Source organism: Mustela nigripes, unplaced genomic scaffold, assembly GCF_022355385.1.
Source record: "Mustela nigripes isolate SB6536 unplaced genomic scaffold, MUSNIG.SB6536 HiC_scaffold_76, whole genome shotgun sequence".
Taxonomy (NCBI): Eukaryota; Metazoa; Chordata; class Mammalia; order Carnivora; family Mustelidae; genus Mustela; species Mustela nigripes.
In genome coordinates this window covers 2,349,089-2,359,650 of record NW_026739491.1, presented here as the reverse complement: position 1 = coordinate 2,359,650, position 10,562 = coordinate 2,349,089, and positions in this window count along the sequence as shown.

Genomic DNA, 10,562 nt, shown 5'->3' with positions numbered 1-10,562 from the left:
TTTTCAGGAGGCAGTGGCGTCTGGGGATGATGTGCTCAGAGACAGCCTGTCCTCACTTGGCATGAGTCCTCCCCCACTCTGTAAGAGGGGCTGATAAAGTTGGAACTGATTTTGGAGAAGAGTTTACTGGTGTCCTTTCTTCTTGACTTTGTGGAGACCTACAGCCTCCAGGCTGGTGGCCAGCTTTCCAGGAAAATATTAGAGTCTTTCCCTGGGAATGGAGATGGGGATGACCGTGGAGCCACCCAGCCCTTCTCTCCTCACTTATCAAATGCAGAGTTCTCCCTGATTCTCTCCTGCACCAACATGGAGGTTAGGCTGGTGTGTCCATTTGTGTGTGCACAGGCACACACGCCTACACACATGCAAGCCTTCCTACAAGTATCAGCAGAGGCAACCTCCCAGTGGACCATCCTTTTCGGCCACTGCCTTGTCTCCGACATCTGGCACACACCCTAAAGGCCTGGAGGCCCACACGGGGTGATGGGCGGGTTCTGCAAGCCATCCATTTCTGTGGATCACCTACTTCCTTGACTTAAATGCCAGGGCTAGCGTCCTCTCAATGCCAGAGCCAGGGGTGGTGAGACATGAAATCATCTGGGGGAGACTGGAGGCTTCTAACAGATCAAGTTGGTTGGAACTGTGGCTCTGCCACATTCTGGCTGTGTGACCTTGGGCAGCTTTCTTAATCTTTCTGAGGCTCCATGCCTTAATCGAATGGGAGGGGGACATTTTGGTTGATGGTGATAACAGACTTCCACCTCCTCTTCTAGCCGCTGGAGTGCGCAGTGGTGTCCTGGCGTCGCACACAGAGCCTGGCAGACGGCAAAGGCGCCGTGGCAGCATCTGATACTTGCGTGGCCCTCTGTCTCTCCTACCCCCAACCCCATCCAGGGAGCCAGTCTTCACTCTGGAGTGGCTGGGGAGGCCGCAGGCCTCCTCTACTGCCTTCGTAGGCATGGAGTAGTCCCTTGTTCAGGACTGGGGCAGCTAGCATGTCTGAGGAGCTGACTTGACTGCAGTCAAGTCTGAGGTACCATAGATATGGGTCCCAGTCCTTCGAGCGGGGAGACCAGCACTACCCCCAATCCTGCCGCTTCCCTGTTTGATGGCCCCACAGTGGCTGTGACCGTGTCTCTTCTGCCCCCGCTCTCCAAAGACCTTCACCGCTTATGGTTCTTTCTCCTAGTGCTGCTCACGTTGTTCTTCACGGCCAGGATGAATGTGGCTCCCGGTTACTGACCCCAGTGTCCCCATAACGCAGACGAGGACACTGAGATCCAAAGGGGTCAAGTGACTCTGTCATCATGGAGGCAGTGGCCCACGTGAGTCTGTCTCAAGGCTGGGAAGATGTGAGTGGATGAATGGAGCCTGCTGGGCGGGAAGACATTCTGCATGTCTAGACCCCGTCGGGTGACAGAGCTCCTGGTTTGGGATCCACGGGGTCCGGCTGGGGACTGCTCAGTTCTGCTCACTGGTGGCCTGGTTTGCAGGATAGGCTTCAACTCTCCACCCTTCCCCACCCATGCTCAGGAATTACCTGCCTCCTGAATTCAGACCTCCTATGGTTAAATTCGCGTGTTGAAATCCCAATGCCCAATGTGATGGGGTTAGAAGTTGGGCCTTTAGGAGATGCTCAGGTCACGAGGGTGGAACCCTTTGAATGGGATTAGTGCCCTATGAAAGAGACCCCATGGAGCCCCTTGGCCCTTCCACCACTTGTGGACAGGACAAGGAGTCGGCAGGGTGTGACTCGAAAGATGGCTTTCGCCAGAAGCCATCCCATATTGGCGCCCCGATCTTGGACGTCGGGCCTCAGGAACTGGGAGAACGACATTTCTGTGTCTGAGCCACCCAGTTTGTGGTCTTTTGTCCTACTGGCCCCAGCAGACCAAGACCCTGCTGCTCTGCCCAGGGAGACTGCCCCATCCACAGCTGGGGTAGGAGGTGAGGACCCGGTCTGGGCTGGAAGTGTGGAAAGAGGGTGTGGGAGTGGGGAGGCATGTGGGTTCGTGGCTATGGGGAGGAGGAAACTCAAAGGGAAGAGGGATGGGTAGAGAGCCCAGGGCTGGGGCTGCTCACGGAGAGGCTGAGGCTGGAGGTGCTGCCTGAAGCTGGGGTGGGGGTGGGGGCAGAGAAACACCTGGACTTCTCTCCTCTTCCCGCGCTCCCCTTCCTCTGACACCTTTCATTGGGTGAACCTAGTTAGAAGCCCGTTGGCAGGGGAGTCTGGCATGTGTCATTTGCCCTCTGAGATGTTGAGCAGAACAAAGAAAGGTAAGGAACAGATGTGACAGCAAACAACAAACAAGCGAGCAGGACCCAGACCTTTCCAAGGTGACGTCCTGCTCCCGTGGCCAACCCCAAGCCGCTGTAGGGCTCCTGCGGGATGGAGAGCGGGGAGGCTCCTGATGCTGACGACCATACTCCCCCTTACAAAGAAGACGTCTGTTCACTACTGGTTGGGTCCCATGGAGCCGGCCACCCTCCTTGTGTCTGACTGGGACTGCCAGGTGGTCTTCGTCTGTCTTGTCCTTCACTCCAGTGACCGCCTTTCTCCCCTTGCCTGTCCAACCTAGAAGACCCAGAGAAGATGCTGCCTAGGGTCTCCCACCAGACACTCTGGTTAAGAACCTGAGGTCAGATCCAGCTCTGTGGCTACAGACTCCAAGCAAGTGATCTCACCTCTCTCGGCTCAGTTTGCTTATCTGCAAAATGGGACCAGCAACAATACATCCCTGCAGAACTGCTGTGAAGATAAAATAAGCTAATGCAGGGGCACCTGGGTGGCTCAGTCAGTTAAAGCCTCTGCCTTCGGCTCAGGTCATGATCCCAGGGTCCTAGGATTGAGCCCTGAATGGGGCTCTCTGCTCAGGGGGGAGCCCGCTTCCCTACCTCTCTTTGCCTGCCTCTCTTCCTACTTGTGATCTCTGTCTGTCAAATAAATAAATAAAATCTTAAAAAAAATTAAGCTAATGCACTAAGAGTGCTGAGCACAGGGCTTGGCTCTCAGTGAGTGTCCTATAAATGGCAACTTCAAAAACCATGGGAAGGAACAGTTGAGAGTCACTGCAGACTCAGGAGGGAGCACCTCTGGACCCTCAAGGTCCTGGTCACCAGGGTCCATTGTTGCTCATTTTCCTTGAGAGCTAAGTCTCCCACATTCTGGGGGGCTGAGGAACGGGACAGCTCTCTCCCCGGTCTCACGGAGTTCTCATGGCTGGAAGGAGGAGATGTTTTGCCCGGAACTGGCCTGCACTCCCATTTTGTACAGCACTAATGGCGGTCTGGAGGCTTGGGCATCGGGCGCAGGAAGCTGTGTGTCCTTGTGACAAGACCTACTGAACATCTGAGCGTTTCAAGGTCCCTTCCTTGCCGCCTGTCTGTGTTTCTGGTCTCATCTGGAAGGACAACGTTGGAATGGTCCAGGCCCTCCCTAAGCCTTTATCTTTTGTGCTTGGCTGGAGGTCTAGCAGCCAGTCAAAAATTTCTTCGGTTGTGCATAGTATTATAATGTCGTGGGTCTTCAGGGCTTGAGAAGACATCGAACAGAACCCTAGACAGTGCTGGAAGGGGCCTCCTGGGGGACCACAGGAGTGGTCTGTGGCTCGTGCTAGACGGGTCTTCTGTCTGAGCATGGAATGACTCCTTCAGAGCAAGCCTCATGTCATGGGACATGAGAGCAGGACAAGGGACTAGATGTAGCGAATCCAACTCTCTCATTTTATAGTCAAACCCTCAGCTCCCTGTATAAGTAGCTGGGGGGAGGGGAGGTTCTGAGAAGAATTGACTAGAGATGAGGTCCACATGACTACTTTAAGTGTTTAAGCTGGGGCAGAGAGAAAGAGACAGGGCTTAGAGCTTATCTGTGCGGGGTTGGGGGTGGTTAGTCATTACAGGTAAGAGGAGAAAAAAAACGATGGGGCGTTCATTCCACTAGTGATTGTTGACTCCTGTGTGAGGCCCAGCAGAGATGAGGAGTGAGACCCCATAAGGTGAGATGTGACAGAAAACCAACCCAAGCTGGCTTAGACAAAAGGTCTTTGTCAGCTCACCTAACCGGAGGCCCAGGCAGGGTGTCTGTTACGGATTGAATGGTCCCCCAACCCCCAAATTCGGTATTTGGAAGCCTTAATCCTCAGTGTGACTGTATCTGGAGACAGGGCCTTTAAGGAGGTCATGGAGGTTAAATAAAGTCACAAGGATGGAGCCGAATCCAAATAGGATTGGTGTCCTTTAAAAAGAGGAGGAAGAGACACCAGCGCTGGATTTCTACACACACACACACACACACACACACACACACACAGCTCACCGAGGGAGGACACAATGACCAGGTGTCTGTCGACAAGTCAGGAAGACAGGCCTCACCAGAAACCACCCCTGTTGGGCCTTGCAGCCTCCAGAACTGTAAGAAAACAGATCTCTGTTGTTTAAGACCCCGAATCTGTGATATTCTGTTATGGCAAGCCATCTACAACAGCGGGCTCGGGGTGGTTCAGTCCAGAAACTTGGACACCATTTCTCTGCCATTTTCTCAGCTCTCCCCTCAGGTGTGGCCCCATTTTTAGGCCGGTAGCAAGAGGACGGCCATCATTCCAGGCCCAGCAATGTCCAGAGGAAGAGAGAGAGACGGTCGCTGCATGATCTCTCTCAGAACAACAGGAGAGCTCTTTCCCAGAACTGCCCCCCAGAGAAAACCTTGCCTTCTGTCTCACTGGCCCTAACGGGGTCCCAGGGCTTATCTTGAACGAGTCCCTGAGGCCCGGGGAAGCCAGGCGCTGTGTATTTTGCAGAGCATGGGAAAAGTCGCTTTAATAAAGAGACTTCAAATCCAGAGAGTAAGCAAAATAGAAATTTATGTCACTTTGATATCCTGTAAGAGTTCAGAGAGAAGTCATCCAAGACTGAGAGGAGGACTCCACCATCCTCCAAATGTGCCTTCCCTCCCTCTGTCCAGGGAGACCGCAGGCTTTATTTATTTATTTATTTATTTATTTGACACAGAGAGAGAGAGAGAGAGAGATAGAGAGAGAGGCAGGCAGAGAGAGAGGGAAGCAGGCTCCCGGCTGAGCAGAGAGCTCGATTCGGGGCTTGATCCCAGGACCCTGGGATCATGACCTGAGTCGAAGGCAGAGGCTTAACCCACTGAGCCACCTAGGCACCCCAGGGAGACTGCTTTAATTTCCGTCACCTCCTAGTCAGGGGGAGGGGCTGGGGAAGGGTCAGGGAACCACACACACAGGATCCTTTTGAGGGCACAGCCTAGAAGTGGTACACTCATTTCTGCCCACAGTCTGCGGTGAGACTTCAACTCAAGGCCACCTCAAGCTACAAGGGACGCTGGGAAATGGAGCTCTTATGAGCCAGCCACCTGCTTAGCCAAAACTCAGGAGTTCTGTTATTACAGAAGGGCACTGCTGATGTTGATATTGGGAAACCAGATTAGTTTAGGCCCAAGTTCTTGGACTAATTCTTGGAAGGGGCAGTGGGCCGACCCCTGGCGCCGGGCATGGGGTCAGTTTCCACTGAGGCACATGGACTTGCCTCTGGACTCTGGGTCTGTTTGTTAGAGTGGCTTAGCTTGTACGCTAAATAAGATACTGTGCCTTGCATTTCTTTGGCTTCTTTTAGGAAGGGAGAGAGTGAGTGTTGGGTTGCCAACCAGCGGTGAACACTGCATGACCTGGCTTGGAGGCCCTCTGCCTCTGGGTGGGGGAAGAGATGTCTTCAATCAGATAACTATGGGTCAACGTGACAAATGGTAAACTAGCAGCTATATATAAATCCCAATGAAAACAGAGGGGAGAATTAAGAGAAGGCTTCTAAGAAGGGGTGGGGGAGTATAATGAGTTCATTTTGTCTGGGTCTCAAAGGATAGGTGGGAATTCCCCAAATGACTTTGGCTGGGGAAAGACGATTCCAACAAAGAGAACAGCAAACTCACAGAGCCGTGGGGGCGCGCAGGGTGGGGCTGGCGGTCTGGTGTGGCCGGAGAGTGGGAGGGAGGTATGCTGGGAGCGGGGAATGAAGAGAACCCGAAAGTCATGAAAGTCACTGGAGGAAGCAGCCTGTCTGACAGGCCTCTGGAAGCCATGCAGGGTTGTTTTAACCCAGCAGAGATGTGGGCTTTGTCTCTGTCCTTCTTGGAGGTAGAGAGGGGAGGATGACTCGTTAGGAAGCTATTTCATAAATTCGGCTGAGTAATGAGGAGAGCCTGCATCGGGGTTGTGGTGCTGGGAATGGAGACAAGGAGCTAGATGACAGGGAGCCTGGGGTAGGCCTGACAGAACTTGGTAGCTGAGTGACAGAGGGGGTTGAGTGGGAACAAGGTGGGGGGGGATGTTAAATATGGTTGGACACAATCCTAAGTGTATATGCTTGTACTAGAAACCCGGAGAAGGAACATAAGAGAAGTAAGTTCAGGGATGAGAGCAGAGGATGGCTTCCCACCATCTGAAGCCTGGTTCATGACAGGCTTCTTTGGGATCCTTGGATATATGACATTCTCTCTTAACTAAGGGCTTCTGAACACTCTGTCCCTACTCCACAAAACGTTCCCTCACCCTCAAATGTCCAGCTGGCTCATTCCTCATTCCCTCCAAGAGCCCTTCTTGTTTTTTTTGTTTTTTTTTTTTAAGATTTTATTTATTTATTTGACAGAGATCACAGTAGACAGAGAGGCAGGCAGAGAGAGAGAGAGAGAGGGGGAAGCAGGCTCCCTGCTGAGCAGAGAGCCCTATGCGGGACTCGATCCCAGGACCCTGAGATCATGACCTGAGCCGAAGGCAGCGGCTTAACCCACTGAGCCACCCAGGCGCCCGCAAGAGCCCTTCTTGACCCTCTTCCTCCACCCCACCCATGCGACAAACCCTCTTAGATGTTCTTATGGTATGCCGCTATTTCTTCTCTTTATGTGCTTCATGCTCGGGATTGTTGAATGTCTGTCTCCCCTGACTCAGCCTATCAGATCTATAAAGACAGGAGCCATGTCTGTCTGTTTACCCCTTCCTGCTCAACAGTGGATAGTGTCTGGCACCCCATAGGCACTCATGCTCGAAGTATTCAACACTTGTCATTGGAAATAGGAGTTGGCCGGTAGTTTTTGTCAGGGCCCACTGAGACGTGATGCAAGGCAATGAGGCCACCGTGGGGACAGGTGGTGTGATCTAGTTGAAGACCTGGATCTCTGCAGACCAGTGGTTCTCAACTAGGCGCCATTTTTTGCCTCCCAAGGACATTTGGCGTGTCTAGAGACATTTTTGATAGTCATGAGTCATGTGTGTGTATGTGTGTGTGTTACTGGCATCTAAAGGGTAGAGGCCAAGGATCTAGCTAAACATTTTATGGGGCACCAGACAACCCCTCACAGCCAAGACTTATGCAGCCCAACATGCCAATCGTGCTGATGCTGAGAAATCCCGCTCTAGAGACTGGGGAGCCAACTGGATGGTTAAGTTCCCATCTGGCCTGCTGGTTGCTACGACCCAAATGAATGAGAGCAAGAGAAGCTTAGCGGCTGTCATAAGAAATAGGGACTTGTGATGTGCAGCCAGGAACCACCTTGGATCGGGCCTCAGTCAAAGGTCCCAAAACCCTGGGCAGTTTCCCCTTAACTGAACTCCCAGCCTTAAGCCCAACAGACCAGCCTGGCACTCGCCCCTTTCTGACTCACTCCATTGGGTTTCTCTCGCTCTTTGGTGGAAGCGGCCACCACACTCTCTTCCCACCCCATCTGCCTCACTGATTATTTTCAGCTTGGCTTGCACAGGCCCAACGCTGCAATTACACCCCAACCTCAATGGCTCCTTCTGAAAATAACATTTGGGTCGAAGAAAACCTCAGTCTGGTGGGCTGGATTTTATACTAAACAGTTAAAGAGTGGGTGTGGGCATGGGGGTTGAGGGGGGGACAAGGGAGTGGCACAATGGTACAATTAAATGAAGAATCTGGAAGAAAGGGAAGGAAGAGGAAGTGAAGAGAGGGAAGGGGTGGTGGTGGTAAGGGCAGTCGCAGAAAATATACCTCCTGGGCAGGGGTCAGCCATCTTCTAGAAGTCTTATGCCAAGTCTTCATTTATGCCTCTAATTGAAGGTTTTGTTTCTGAAATAACTTGCCCCATCACCGAGGCCTGGGAAATTCATGTCTGCCTGGGGCCAGAAGAATTAGTCTATGGGCATACCAATCTTCATCCAAGCTAGTGACCAGATTTTCCAACCCCAAAATAGGAGCCACATGGTTTGACATAGGATTTCTGTTCTCTTTCCAGGTGAGAATAGCAGTCTGGGAAACGTAGTTTCACCATGCTGGTAGGTGGAACTTCCATGGTCCATGGAGAAGAGTGGGTAGGACTTTTAAAGTAGGGATTCTCATGGATATCACGAGAGACTTATGGGTTGCTTTTAGTTCAGAGGAAAGAAGGAAACCGTTCAATGAGAACGTCCGTCTTACCTACGGGGGTGGGTGGGGGGTGGGGATGCAGGGGGGCAAGGAAAGAAAGAACTTGGAAGCACCTTTTGAATTCCAAAGGAGGCAGACAGATTTTAAAAGGCTGTATGAGGCGAGATTTGGGGAACTAGGGAAGTGTTCCATACAGTAGTTAAAAGCTCAGTTCTGGAGTCAGACTGACTTAGGATCAAATTCAGACTATACTAACCCCTGGGTGATCTCCAAAGGTCACTCACTTGGCTGTTTCAGAGAGGCCAGCAGTAGAGGCTCTAGAGTGAGGCTAGTAAGGATTTGCATCCTGGCTCTGTGATCTTCTGAAAGGTATTTCCTTTCTGCGTACTTTCCCTTTGTAAAATGGAAAGGTATGTATCAGGACCCAAACCTTTTCACAACACCACTTCTCAGGTGTCATAAGGTCAGACACTGGCAATTACTCAACATATGTTAGCTATTTTTTTATTTTTTTATTACTTCTGGAGTTTTTCTCCAAATGCAGTAGGCAAGAAACTTTTTAGCTAACATACACATTTTTCTTTTTTAAAATTTGAACAGTTCTGAATTTATTTTCAAGTGTATTAAACTATATGACTAACATGTCAAACTGTGGTTTCGCTAATGTTATTGCTTAGGGCAAGGCTATGTAGAAAAAGGGAATCGATTTAAAGTTAATTTAGAGAATAAGGAGAGTTAATAAAAGAAGTCAATTAAAAATATATAATATAGATGGAATGTGGGTATGGAAGAAAACCATGCAAGGCAATTCCTGAAAGGCTGAAAAAATTGGAAAATAATCCATGCTGCTTTCTGCCAATAAAACCTTCTAGGGCACAGGGGTGAAGAAATGAGGCAGGAAGATACCGATCAAGACGCTATCAGAACGTTGTCTCCCCGCCCCCCCACCACTGTTGTTCCCTTTCTGAGAAATCGGTAGGAAGGCACAGACAAGCGAGGCCTGACGCCCTAATGTCTTGGAACCCCGATAGATTTGTGGCTGGTGGGGCTGGGGTGGGGGATGGCAGGCAGAATCCAAAGGCCCAGCTCTGAAAACGGAAAGCCAACTCCCCAACTTCTCTCTCCCGTCGTTCAGGGCGATTCAGGCCTCTCTGATTTTTTTGGATCACTGGGTCAATCAGTCAGCCAATGCCTCGGGAGAAGTTTAATTAAGCTCAGATCGCCGGCGTGAGCTGCCAAAGGTCTCCCTGCCCGCCCGCGCCCAGCCGCCCCCCCCCCCCCCCCCCACATCTGGTGAAAAGCTTCTCCCCCGCCCCGCCCCGCCCCGCCCGGCTGGGCCTTAGCCCGCGCATGCGCGTCAGCAGGGCGCCCAGCTCCCAGCGGCAGGCTCTGCTCCCAGAACCGAGCGTTGCAAACTGTTGCATCAGACAGCAAGCAGCCGGCCCGGCCGGGCCGCCAGGGTTTCTAGGAAGATAGCAAGGGTTTGAGGTCCTCTCTGGTCGAATGGGAGCGTTGGCTGTCACTCACGGTGTTTACACGCTGGTAACACGATCCCCTGAAACCTCAAGTTTGCGCCAGTCCGGGGAGGGCCTTAGCCACAGGTGAAAGTCGCTTGAACCCCACGGCTTCTGCCTGCACTCCACGGCCGCAGGCTGGACCGACCGAACGGACTCGGCCTGTTTTATTAATGGCATGGGCCCTGAAGGAATGAGCTGGGTTGGATTTCTCTTCCCAAGTACAAGAATGCCCCTGAGGAATTTCTCACTCTGTGAAAGTGCAAAACTAATTTCCCCAGACAAGCGCTGTTGCCGGTTCCCAAAAGGGCTTGGAAAGATCCCAGCAGGAATGTTCAGTGGTTCCAAAGCTCTTCACCCCAGCTGCTGGACGTGCAGACACTGACCACCAAGATCTTGGCGGGTGGACACACGTCCTTTACAGACGGGCCTTCGTTTTAGAGTCTCTCAGGCCCCTATGTTATGGACGTTTTGGACATCAGCCAGAAAATGCACAACCCCGAACTCACACAGACACAGCACAAATGTAACGTGTTGTCTAGATTTCAAGTGGCTCTGCAACTCAGGTAAGGGAAAGTTTTCCTCACTACTCCTGCATCGTTCTGATCTCTGGGCCTCTGCCTTCCTCAAGGGGAGAGAAAATGATGC